General features: G+C 44.1%; 1 long non-coding RNA gene across 1 annotated transcript; it reads left to right on the top strand.

Moving 5' to 3' along the window:
* On the top strand, positions 1-2,706 carry LOC113018316 (uncharacterized). The gene is made up of 3 exons (XR_003271760.1): positions 1-62; positions 2,519-2,563; positions 2,647-2,706. It is a non-coding gene; the product is annotated as an uncharacterized LOC113018316 (long non-coding RNA).
* Positions 2,707-12,778: the final 10,072 nt, after the last annotated feature.

The following is a 12,778-nucleotide window of genomic DNA, read 5'->3' as shown; positions in this document are numbered from 1 at the left end:
TTCTGAGGTCACTTATGGCCAAGTTCAAATCACATCTCAGAGACCTGCGGGCAGAAATACTGGTAACCTCTGCAACATCCACTCATACATAGACCATAGGATGAAATCATTGGTGATTCTGGCTCCTTTGAATCAGTTTTTGGAGTGGTTTCCACAAAGGAGCAAATTGTTTCATTGCAAACATGGTTAAAGAAGATCCATGATGGACGACTGCAGCCTCAACAGACCATTTGTTTTGCATTATATTCAGAGGAATGGGCTTTGATTGTAGATTGATAACAAGAAGATCATTTCAAAAAGAGAGAGTAATAAAAGGGTTATTTTACAGAGGTGCTGCTTTAGTGAGGAGGAAGTCATTCACAAAATTTATTAACACCAGAGTTCCACTGTCTGCCGACAGTTGACCAGGGCACATACGCCCACCATTAGGTACACGCTGAATGCTTCCTGACTACACATGCATTTGTTCGGGAGAAATTTAGGAGAGGACTCCACGACAACACCACATTAGTAACAATTTGGGACTTCCTGTTACTGATATCAGTGGGACACATTTTGCTTTCCAGGTTGCAGGGTATCTTCTTTAAGGTGCACGTTTGTGTTAAGCTTTGTGTTCAGGAGTCCAGTACTCCTGAATAGAGGCTTTTGTTTTGTGAGGAGCTACAGTATTCTTGGTGATGTGCAGTTTGTATGGCCCCCATGTGCTTGTATGCATGCCTGACAGCATCATAGACATGGACCTCCTTGGTTTTAAGTCAACTGAGCTTGGGGGCCAGTAACAAGTAACTTTCATTCTTTCACTCAATAACTAATAGCAGTCAGGCTGCTGTTGCCTAGCCTGTAGAGTTCTGTGTGACCCACAGACTGCTGGATCAGTCAGTTAGTACAGGAAACCTGGACCGGCCATTCATTTAAAGGGTCAAAGTTTCTGATTCCAAGGAGTGTTCCCCAACAGATAATGAAGGAACTGGACTGAACCAGTGAGGAGACTCGCCTAGCTCTAACTGCCCATCTCCAGTTATGAGCCTGTTCCCTCTGACAATGACTGCCTGATGTCTGTGAAGGTTCTCAGTGTGAAGGTTCTCAGTGTGAAGGTTCTCAAGGACTGCCTGAGTAACCTTGCAGGTCAAGAGCAATTTAGCATGGGCAATGTAAATGCTTTAGCACATAGTAAGAATCACTTAATTGAATCACCAGAATTGTATCCTAATCTCATAAATGAACTCTATACTGATGCTGATCTCTTTTATTGGTCTTGAGATGAATGAGAGAGGAGGGGAAGACGTACATTCTGGTGATAAACTCCTTTCCATCCTGTGCGCAATAATATCCATGGGGAAAGCAAAAAGCCCTCCAAGTCTTTTGAGACAACAATTCAACAAAAGTTATTTTTATAGATCCAATTGTTATGTTCACAGTGGTTGAACAATGATTTGTCACATCTCACTAAAATCTTCTGATGTTGCTCTCCAGTCCTCATGCCCAGGAAAGTACAGGACGATCTTCGACTCATCTTAAGAGCACTCTTTTATACTTATTGGCTTCGCTTGCTTTCTCTTTTTGAAACAATTACAAATCTTGCCTACTCCTTATGATTACTCCTCTCTTACCTCACCCTGAATCCTTCACTGCTATTGGTACTGTCAGGGTTCCTGGGTGGTTCACCCGGTGTTTTCAGTTCATGTTCAGTCTATGTTCCACAGAGACCACAACTACTAGAAATGCTGTACAGCATTTCTATTCTGTCACTTGTTTTTCAGTCTCTGTCCCCAAATATTTTTGGACTTATCTGTTATTTGGGTAGAGTTCTACTACTCTACCAGTCGTGAAAGATGGCCGACCTCGCCTGAGCCTGGTTCTGTTGGAGGTTTCTTCCTGTTAAATAGGAGTTTTTATACATAACTCTCACGCATAGCCCAAGATGGATGCCTCAGGGGGTATATGAGGTTCATACCTTGCCCAAGGGCATTTCAATATCTAGAGGCAGGAGTTGGTGATTGTACCACCAACTTCCTGATAAGTTCACAATCCTCTCTACATCCTGAGCAACAATATATCTGCGACTAGAGGTGGTAACTAGTGAGGAGTGTAAGGACTCCGTCCAGGAGGTAACTGTGTTAGCTGTACTACAACACACCTTATTAGCTAATTACTGAAGAAAAAAATGATTTCACATTTCTCTAATGTACATTTTTAGATGGTTGAACATAAGTAAGGACCATTTCTACAACGGCTAGATGACTAAATTTGCCTTTTTGAATTATCTCAGTTTCCTGTCAGTGTTTCCAAAGGACTAATGGACTTTATTATAACCTAGTCAAAAGAGTCTCTGTACTTTTACCCACAAGTAAATGATTTTACTGTAATATTAATTAATCTGCTGCAGTAATACTTTTAGAATCTTTAAAAGTGGATTTCATGATGTCGGAGCCCACTAAGGCCACTCCCGATCTCTTGTTATGAATTGACTCTATAAATAAAATTCAAGTGAATGAATCTGTACTCTGTTGTGTTACAGAGTACCCAGCTGATCCAGATGTTGTGTACTCATCAGTGAGAGCAGGTACCTCAGCAGATCCAAATATGAATATGTTAATGTATTTGTATAAAGACACACAACTGATCCAGTGTGCTTCACCCACACAGGAAAATGAAGATAGACAGCTGGAGGAGCTTCACGTCTTTCCAACCTGAATCTTTTATTTTAAGTGTAACTCGAAGTAAGTGTAACTCGAAGCCAGACAGAAGCCAGGCTGCCATATCGCGCCGCGAACTAATAATAATAATTAAGGGAGGATTCAGGGTCACCTGGTCCAGCCCTAACTATATGCTTTAGCAAAAAGGAAAGTTTGAAGCCTAATCTTAAAAGTAGAGATAGTGTCTGTCTCCCAGTGGCGTGTCTAGAAAATTTTTGTTGGGGGGGCCAGGTAGGGGCACAGATTTAGAGAAGGGTGGCAGATTTAATTGGCAGATAATGTTTTAAAAAAAAAATTCTACCAACCATTAACCATAATTCAATAATCCTATAAACCTAATAACCAAATGCACTTTTAACTCTTATTAGAATGAGATTTTAACCACTACGGTGCAAAGTTTTTAGATACTGCGTTGATAAAGTACAAGAGATACAATCAGTGCTTTGTCAGTGTTTACTCAGCATTCAAGGACATCAATATTTACATAGTATTTTTACTGACATGTAGTGCACATATGTTTTGGGCAAAAACATTTTTGAATATTAAAATACGAACATTTGTAACAAACAATTGACAAATTAGCCAATGCCAATGGAAAACTTTATCTGCCTGTTAAAAAAAGAAGATAATCTTCTCACAAACTGGTGTTTGATTTTGAAACAGGAAAAAAGTGGAGAAACAACTGAAAAGACTAACATTTGAATAAAACCTGAAAGCAAGTAAATACTTTCTATGCTGCCTTATGGTAAACTTTGGTAATATTGATAAAGAACAACACTGGCTGATGATGAAATACAGTCAGCTGGCATGGTGACACTGCCAGTATTAACCTGCAGGGCTGGACCGGGACAGAAAATCGGGCATTTTGACTACAGACCGACCCACCAGGTATTAAAGCCATAAAGACTTTGAATGAAAACAAACGCTGTGGTGACAGTGATGTACAGTCTTGTTGGTATATGTATGATTTCTATACATTTTACGTCAGATAAAAACTTTGGTTGTAAGATTTTGATAATTATTTAATAAAAGCGAGATATTTGAAATGAGAATAAGAAAGAAAAGTATTTCTTTGCGCCCCCCTCTCCCTGTTAATGCCCTACCTGGCCCCCTGGCAAAACTTTGCTAGACCCGCCCCTGCACAGTTACCAGCTGTCAGCTACATAAAAAAGGATCCTGGTGTTATTTGTCTCTCAGAAACAGTTCATAACTTCAACTCATTCATGTCACCTAAAAGGTAAACCTGTTTCTCCATCACAGCTCTGATGATCCAGTAAGGACATCTCCTGGTTTCATCTTCATGTTTCCCTCTCACCAGATAACCAAACCGACATCATGACCAGCAGCTTTACAGCTGTGGCTCCAGCAAACATCAGCTGATACTAGAAATTAATATTAAATACATTCTAACAACAGCTGATCAAGCTTAAACGACATCTGCTGGTTTCCTCTTTCTGGCGCAAAGTGGGCGATAAATAAACAAGAGAGAAAAGCCGATCAGCTGATCATTGATCAGTTTCATGATTGAAGTAGCAACAGGAGAGGGAGGGTGAGAGGATGAGAGAAGAAGAGGCAGCTGTGCAGCATAAAGACAGAATAAATCCAGCTTTGTCTTTTTCCATTCTAGCTAAAGTCCGGGACAAACTGCGTCTCTTCTCAGCTCAATACGAAACGTGTAATATTTTCTCTGAATGAGGGACCATTCCATTTTTTTAAGGAGCCGTTGGCAACTCTACTAACCTTATGAATAAAATAAAGTTCACTATCAGTAACATCATAGCACCACCCAGCTGTATAAAAACTCCGTCAAGCTGGCTAGAACGCAGTATGAGTTATTGCAACTGACAGTAAAAAGTCAGCAACATGAAAATAAACTCCACCTAAACTTGGTTCATATCTGACCCAGATAGACTGCAGGTCATAACTTCTTACCTGAAGTTCAGTTCACCTGACACTCGGACTGGCGGCTGCCTCGGGGCTCTCCTCCTGCCTCCCCTTCCCTCATCCACCTGTTGCCTCTGTGGAAGCCCCGCCATAGCCACCACCAAACAACGGAGTTATTTCTACACATCGACCTGCATCTGGCCAATCCACCACCTCTCATTGTTCATGCCGTTACAAAAAAAATAAAAAATAAGTCAAATAAGCCCGATGGCCAGTCCAGCTATGTTAACCTGCAACCAAATCTGCAGCTCCATACAGCAATGTTACGACTTAGATTATATCTTATAACTCATAACTCTTATGTTAGCTGCCCTCAGTAGCATACTGTCTGAAATATTCCACAGCTGCAATAATTCTTTAAGTGTTATTTTTTCCTTGGGATTCTAATTTCACCGAAGTTTACTAAACTCAACAAACTTAATATTACTTACCGGGAGGCCAGCGGTTCTAGTGCCTGGACTGAGTTGTGCCTGTGGGGCATAGAGAGCTTCTGACGAAACACCCAATCATCGTGTGGCACAACCACAAAAACCTTGCACACCTTCAAGCTGCAATGAGACTCAATGTCTGGCAAGCCAGATGGTCCCTGTTTTTTCTCATTTCAATTTCACCATCACTTACAGACCCGGTTCTCAGAATATCAAGCCAGACGCACTGAACCGCCAAAACTCCATCACTGAGCAACGTCCAAGACCACCATCCTGTCCCCTGTTCTTTGCTCTCCAACCTGGGAGATGTAGTCAGCCATCCATGAAGCTCTACAGGCTGAACCTGACCCAGGAACTGGAACCCCTGGCCTCCTCCCATGTTCAAACTAGAGAAAGAGCTAATTAAATCCACTGGGCCCAGACCCCAAAATTTACGTTATCCATGAGCCAATCACACAATCTCGTTTCTGTGATGGTGGTTTTGGTGGAAATCCCTGTCTGAGGATGTCTGTGAATATGTTTCTACCTGTTCAATCTGCACCCAGAACAAGTCCACTAACTTACACCGACAGGATTATTCAGAACAGGCCCATAACTTAATGATCTCATTTGTCACCCATCTCTCTCCTTTCGAGTTGACCCTGGGGAACCAACCACTTGTGTTCCCTGCAATTGAAGTTGATCAAATTATTGGTGGGGACAATTCAATAATCACTGGATATTGGTGGGGACATGTCCCTTCCGTCCACGCCAAATCTACGCCCTTGCCACACCTTGTACATTTATAATGGAAGGGAAATGGACTTGTCGTGCCTCCTGAAGTGTCATGGTCCTTGGTCATTTGACCCAGTGTTTTGCGTTCTTAGTGCAGGCTGAGAGAGGTGGACCAACTGATTGAGTTCAGTTGGTTAAGAAGTCTTTGATCCAGGAGTAGGTGGTGGGGGGTATGAAGGTGATGAGAATGTCTGGTACTATGGTGCTGAACACTGAGCTGTAGTAAAAAGAAAGAAAAGTGCATAGCTCTTCCTGTATTCCAGATGGCTCGGCGTTCTGTGAAAAGTGAGAGTGATGGTGAACACCATGTCAGAACATAAGGGTGTCCATAAATGCACGTGTAATCGTATCATCAGATTTGTGGCTGTATGTTCGCGAATCTAGGGTGAAAGCAGGTGCTGGGCTGTCAACTGAGAGTCTGGGGATGATGGGCACAACTTGCCCATCAACAGGGTTAGGTCACTGAGCTGGTCAAAAAACTCCTTGGTTGCAGGGTGGATGCAGTTTGCCCTGAGTTCATGAAGGCTTTTATGCTTTGGCTGCTGCCCCCGTGACCCAGCCCCATATGAGCAGGAGAAAATTAATGGATGGATTGAATTTTAATAAATATTTGATATGCCAAATAGTATGTGGAGGGCAGGATTTAGACCCAGATGCAGGACATGTAGAAAGTGAGGAAAACATAATGCTTAATAGGAAGATAAACTAAACACAGGACACAAAGAACCACAAAAAAACAAAAGAAAACAGGAGGAGAATAAGGAGATAAGAGAAAATTGACACAATTAAACTGGGGAGCAAGGAGAACAAAAGCAGGAACACAGAGGGGGACTGCATACTGCATAATCAAGATACACAGAGACTCAACGGAAAAATAATCTAGGAAGTAGGAACTTCGAGGCAGAATACAAATAAAGACTGATGGAAGACAGACTAATGTCATTTTTATACTTCTATTGACATCAAGAAAAACAGAAAGAATGTGACTGATAGAGTAAAACTCAAATAATGTGTACAGAAATGGAGATTAAAAACCCACAAAGAAACTCAAAACCATGGGTTCAAGACATGTTTCAGTGCTTTTTAGGACTTTCTTTTTTCTCAAATACACTGTGTCATCCTTTGCCTGTATATGCTAGTTCAGGTGGACCAAATCCTAATCCAGCCTGATCACTAAAATGGTAAGAGCAGCACTTCAGTTCACTGTTTGGAGTTTTGAAACTCTCAGCAAACAGACTTCACGCTGACCAACACTCAGTTCATCAGAGACCAATCATGATTGTTAGTTTGTGTCATTGTGAAGATTCATGACTTCTTCTAAAGTCTTAGAGTCAACTACAGCTGACTGTGAACTAGAGCTGGGCGATAGAACGATAACGATATGTATTGCGAAATAACTTTTTCTCAATAAAAAAATTAAACTATTGCGATAGACCTCATCTCTCTTGTCCTCTTAAAAAAAAAGAAGAACAGCCGATCCAAATTAGGTAACGCAGAGTCGAACCAATCACAGCCGCAGCGTCACGTCACATGACTTGTTACGTACAGCACAAGTGCCAAGCCGCACATGTGTATTTGTTTGGGAAGCAGCCAGCCGCCGTGCCGCCCGGGTAATAGAGAATAGAATAGAATAGAATAGAATAGAATTGAATAATCCTTTAATTGTCCCACAAAGGGAAATTTGGTTGTAACAGCAGCCAAAAAGACAAATATACAAACAAACAGTACACAGGACACAGAACAGAAACATACACAATTTTTCTTACATATTTTTTCTTAAGGACAATGGTTACTATATACAGAGTACTGTACAGTTATTAAATTAAATAAAATATAACAACAGATAAGAGGCAAACCAGGTTGCAGTGTGAATCGGTTAATTAACTTATTGCAGTTACAGCGCAGATGTAAACATCTGTGTTTGTTGGGAGCAGTTCTGATTGTGCAGTCTGACAGCTGCAGGGAGGAAGGACCTGCAGAAACGCTCCTTCATGCATCGAGGATGCAGCAGTCTGTCACTGCAGCAGCTCTGGAGCAACATCTACATGCATGGGGGAGACTCTGTCCATCAGAGATGTTATTTTGACCAGAGTCCTTCTGTCTTCCACCACCTGCCCTGGGTCCAGGGTGCATCCCAGAGCAGAGCTGGCCTTCCTGATGAGTTTATCCAACCTCTTCCTCTCAAACTGCTGCTCCAACATACCACACTGTAAAAAATGACAGATGCCACCACAGAGTCATAGAAGGTCTTTAAAAGCGCTCCCTGGACTCCACATGACCTCAGCCGCCTCAGCAGGTAGCGTCTGCTCTGACCCTTCCTGTAAAGAGCATCAGTGTTGTGGCTCCAGTCCAGTTTATTATTCAGGTGAACACCCAGGTACCTATAAGAGTCCACTATCTCAATGTCCACCGGTGTCAGTGTGGTGGGTCTGCGGCTCCGGAAGTCCACCACCAACTCCTTGGTTTTCCCGGCGTTGATCAGCAGGTGGTTCTGCTGACAGGTGAGTCAGAGCTCGGTGCAGGAGGTAGATGATGACGTCCTCCACCCCGATGCCAGGCTGGTAAGCAAACTGCAGCGGATCCAATGAAGACCTCACCAGGGGGCGCAGAAGATTGGTGCAGATGGGTGCAGATGGTTTAGAACCAACCTCTCGAGGGTCTTCATCAGGTGCGATGTCAGGGCTACCGGCCTGTAGCTAATGAGGTCCTTGGGATGGGAGGTCTTTGGTACCGGTACCACACAGGAGGTCTTCCACAGCTGTGGTACTTTCCCCAGTGACAGGCTCAGGTTGAACAGATAACCTAGGATGCCACACAGTTCATCTGCACAGCATCTCAGGAGCCTGGAGCTGATGTCATCTGGACCTGCAGCCTTCTGCACCTTGATCTTGATCTTGCGAAGCTCGTTCCTCACTTGAAGTGCTGAAATAGAAAGAGTGGATTTTGGGGGAGGGGGGTGTATGTTGGAGTCCACAGAAGCCGGGGGTGGGTGTAATGACTGGGAGCTGGGAGGTGTGAAGTCCTGAGATGAAGGACAGGCAGTCCCTGAAGATGAAGGAGATTGCAGCAGGGGGGACGATGCTGTGGGAGGGGTGGGTGTTTGATCAAACCTATTAAAATATTTATTTAGGTCATTCACCCACCCCAAGTCTCCTGCAGCCTGGGGGGCTGGTTTTTGTCCTGGGATTGTCTTCAGGCTGTTCCAAACACCTCTGATGTTGTCCTGTTGCAGCTGCTCTTCCATCTTCCTCCTGTAGTTTTCCTTTCCTTGCCTTTCCCAAATCAAAAACCCTGGATTAACGGAGATGTTCGCGCGGCACTGGCGGCACGGAACACCGCCTTTGCCTCCGCGAACACATCGGACTACAAACACGCACATTACCAACTCCGGAAGACGATCAAAGCAGCCAAACGTGAGTACAGGGACAGGGTGGAGCAACAGTTTGACAACCCTCGGAGTATGTGGCAGGGACTAAACACGATCGCAGACTTTAGAGGGAAATCCAGCACACCGCAGACCACGGCCTCTCTGTGTGAGGATCTAAACGTATTCTACGCTAGATTCGACACAGCGAACACCATGAGACCGGACAGTGTGCGCACCGCGGATGACGTCAGTGCGCACGCTGTGTCTGAGGAGGATGTGCGGAAGTGCTTCAGGAAGGTGAACGCGCGCAAAGCTACTGGTCCGGACGGGATTCCCGGCCGCGTCCTCAGGTCATGCGCGGCTCAGCTGGCTGGAGTGTTCACGCACATCTTCAACCTTTCCCTCTCTCTGTCTGTAGTCCCAGCCTGCTTCAAAATGGCCACCATCGTCCCTGTACCCAAATCCTCCACCATCTCCTCATTGTACGACTGGCGACCTGTAGCCCTGACCCCCATCGTAAGCAAATGCTTCGAGAAGCTGGTCAGGGACTTCATCTGCTCTGCACTACCCGACTCACTGGACCCTCTACAGTTCGCATACCGCCACAACAGGTCCACTGATGATGCCATAGCCCTGACACTACACACTGCCCTGTCACACCTGGAGAAGAGAGACACGTATGTGAGGATGCTGTTTGTAGATTACAGCTCAGCATTCAATACCATCGTTCCCTCGAAGCTGGACAGGAAACTGCAGGATCTAGGACTGAGCAGCTCCCTCTGCAGCTGGATCCTTAGCTTCCTGTCTGACAGACGCCAAGTGGTCAGACTGGGCAGCATCACCTCATCCCCCATCACACTGAACACTGGTGCTCCACAGGGGTGTGTACTGAGCCCTCTCCTGTACTCACTCTACACCTACGACTGCACAGCCACTAACAACTCCAACATCATTGTGAAGTTTGCGGACGACACTACAGTGGTGGGTCTTATCACCAACGGTGATGAGACGGCTTACAGGGAGGAGGTCAGCGCCCTGACCCACTGGTGTCAAGACAACCATCTCACCCTCAACGTCGCAAAGACAAAGGAGTTGATAGTGGACTTCCGGAGGTGCAGAGAAGTACACACCCCCATCACCATCAACGGCGCTGCTGTGGAGAGAGTGAGCAGCTTCCGGTTCCTTGGAGTACATCTGGCTGAGGATCTTACGTGGTCAGTACACACAAACAAAACAGTGAAGAAGGCGCAGCAGCGCCTCTTCTTTCTCAGGAGACTGAAAAGATTCGGCATGAGCCCCCGCATCCTCAGGACCTTCTATCACTGTGCCATTGAGAGCATCCTCACTGGATGCATCACCACCTGGTATGGCAACAGCACCGCCTACAACTGCAAAGCTCTCCAGCGAGTAGTGCGGTGCTCTGAACGGATAATTGGAGGTGAGCTTCCCTCCCTCCAAGACATCTACAGGAAGCGCTGCCTGAGGAAAGCGGGGAGGATCATCAAGGACTCCAGTCACCCCAGCCATAAACTGTTCAGACTGCTTCCATCAGGAAGGAGGTTCTGCAGCATCCGGTCCCGTACCAGCAGACTGAGAGACAGCTTCTTCCACCAGGCCATCAGACTGCTGAACACGTCATAGACACCTCAGCTTCACTACTGGAACTTCAACATCATGCACTCTATACTGTACAGTAATGCCACTGTTTTGCACATATTCAACTCTGTATATTTTATATATTTTATTATTATTATTATTATTATTATTATTATTTTTATTTTTTTTTACTATTTAATTTGTAAAAATGTGCATACACACACACACACACACACACACACACACACACACACGTAGGAAAATATTTAGTATACACATCCAGAAATGCATACACTATTATATATTATACATATATTTATTAGTTTCAGGTTGGCCATTCTTGTATTTTGCTCGTTTGTGTTGTTGTGTTTGCACATCTCTCTTGCTTGTGGGGCTCGCACACAAGAATTTCACTCGCATGTGCTGTGCCAGTGTGCCTGCACATGTGAGGTGACAATAAAAGTGATTTGATTTGATTATCTTCCATTTCAGCTTCTTCTGAACACCTCTCAGCTCCTGTTTGTCTCCAGATCTAAAGACTCTTATTCTCCTTGAGTAGAGCCTTAATTTCAGGATTTATCCATGGCTTGTTGTTAGAAAAACACCATACTTTTATGATGGGTACGGTGTTGTCCACACAGAAGTTCATGTAATCCGTAATGCAGTCTGTGATGCTGTTGAGGTCATCCTCCAGGGGGCTGCAGAGGTTGTCCCACACAGTAGAACGGAAAAAGTCCCTCAGGGCCTCTTCAGTCTCTGCCGACCATTTCCTTACTGTGAGTTTCACAACTGGTTCTCTGTGTACCAGAGGTTTATACACAGGCTGGAGAAAAAAAACCTCTAGTATGGAGGAAATGAGTGTGCCGACTAGAGAAAAATCAACCGAGCGTGACCGAAGAGAAAACCGATGATGGTTCCAACGCCGGAGAGATTGTCGAACAGAAGAGTCATAGAAGTTCCGTAGTGTGAAGGTATTTCGGCTATTTCAAGTCTGACAAAAAACAGAGCAGCTGCACTGTAAATGTGCCGAAAGCAAGTCTGGAAATACAATAAAGCGGTGCAGCTCAGTCTCTGACTGGAAGCGCTAATTAGTCATTCGGCTTTTGTCAGACTAAAGTAACTGTTAAAACTGTTTGAAAAGCTCAGCTATACAACAAGGAGAGATCGAGAATTTCCTTTTAGTTCTCAGTTTATTTGATGTTGACAAAAGTTAGTCAGTTTTGTCTGTTCTTCTGTAAAACAAACTAAGATTTATTTTTAGAATTAATATTTTGTTTCTAAGTGGAATTGACAATTTAGTCTGTTTCGTTTGTTCTATTTTGAAACTTAAACGCTTTAGCGCTTAAAGTCTCATGTTCCTTAAGTACATCTACCCTGTTGAACTTATTATGGGAAATAAATATTTAAATCAAAACAAGCTGCTGATTATTTCACATTTTACTTGTGAGCAACGGCACATTTAAATCTTACAAATATAGTTATTTGGCTGATATCGTGATAGATATCGTTATCGCCTGAAATGAAAACAACATATCGTGATATGAAAAAATCTTATATCGCCCAGCTCTACTGTGAGTATTAAAAGCATCCCCACTTCCACAATAAGAAAAGCTTGACATGTGACGGTAGAGCGGAGATAGGCTGGCAGCTCTGAGCATCATCTCACATAGAAACGCGAGTAGATCATCAGATCCTCATGAGTAAAATCTGACTGTCACCCTCAGAGAGCTTCAGGTGAATGACTTTACCTGGTTAGTTCAGGTGAGCCATACCTCTCAGTTTCTTCAACAGAACCACACCTCCAACCAGGACCAGAACCAGGACCAGGACTACAGGGAGCACCAGGAGATAAAGAGGAAGGGAGGAGGAAGAGTCTGGAGAGGAAGAGGAGGGAGGGAAAGTGGTGAGAAGAAGAGGAGAGGTTGTGGTACGAGGAGGATTTGCAGGAGAGATGATGATGAGATGATGAGAGA

Source organism: Astatotilapia calliptera, unplaced genomic scaffold, assembly GCF_900246225.1.
Source record: "Astatotilapia calliptera unplaced genomic scaffold, fAstCal1.2 U_scaffold_6, whole genome shotgun sequence".
Taxonomy (NCBI): Eukaryota; Metazoa; Chordata; class Actinopteri; order Cichliformes; family Cichlidae; genus Astatotilapia; species Astatotilapia calliptera.
This window is presented reverse-complemented; position numbering and strand designations above follow the sequence as displayed.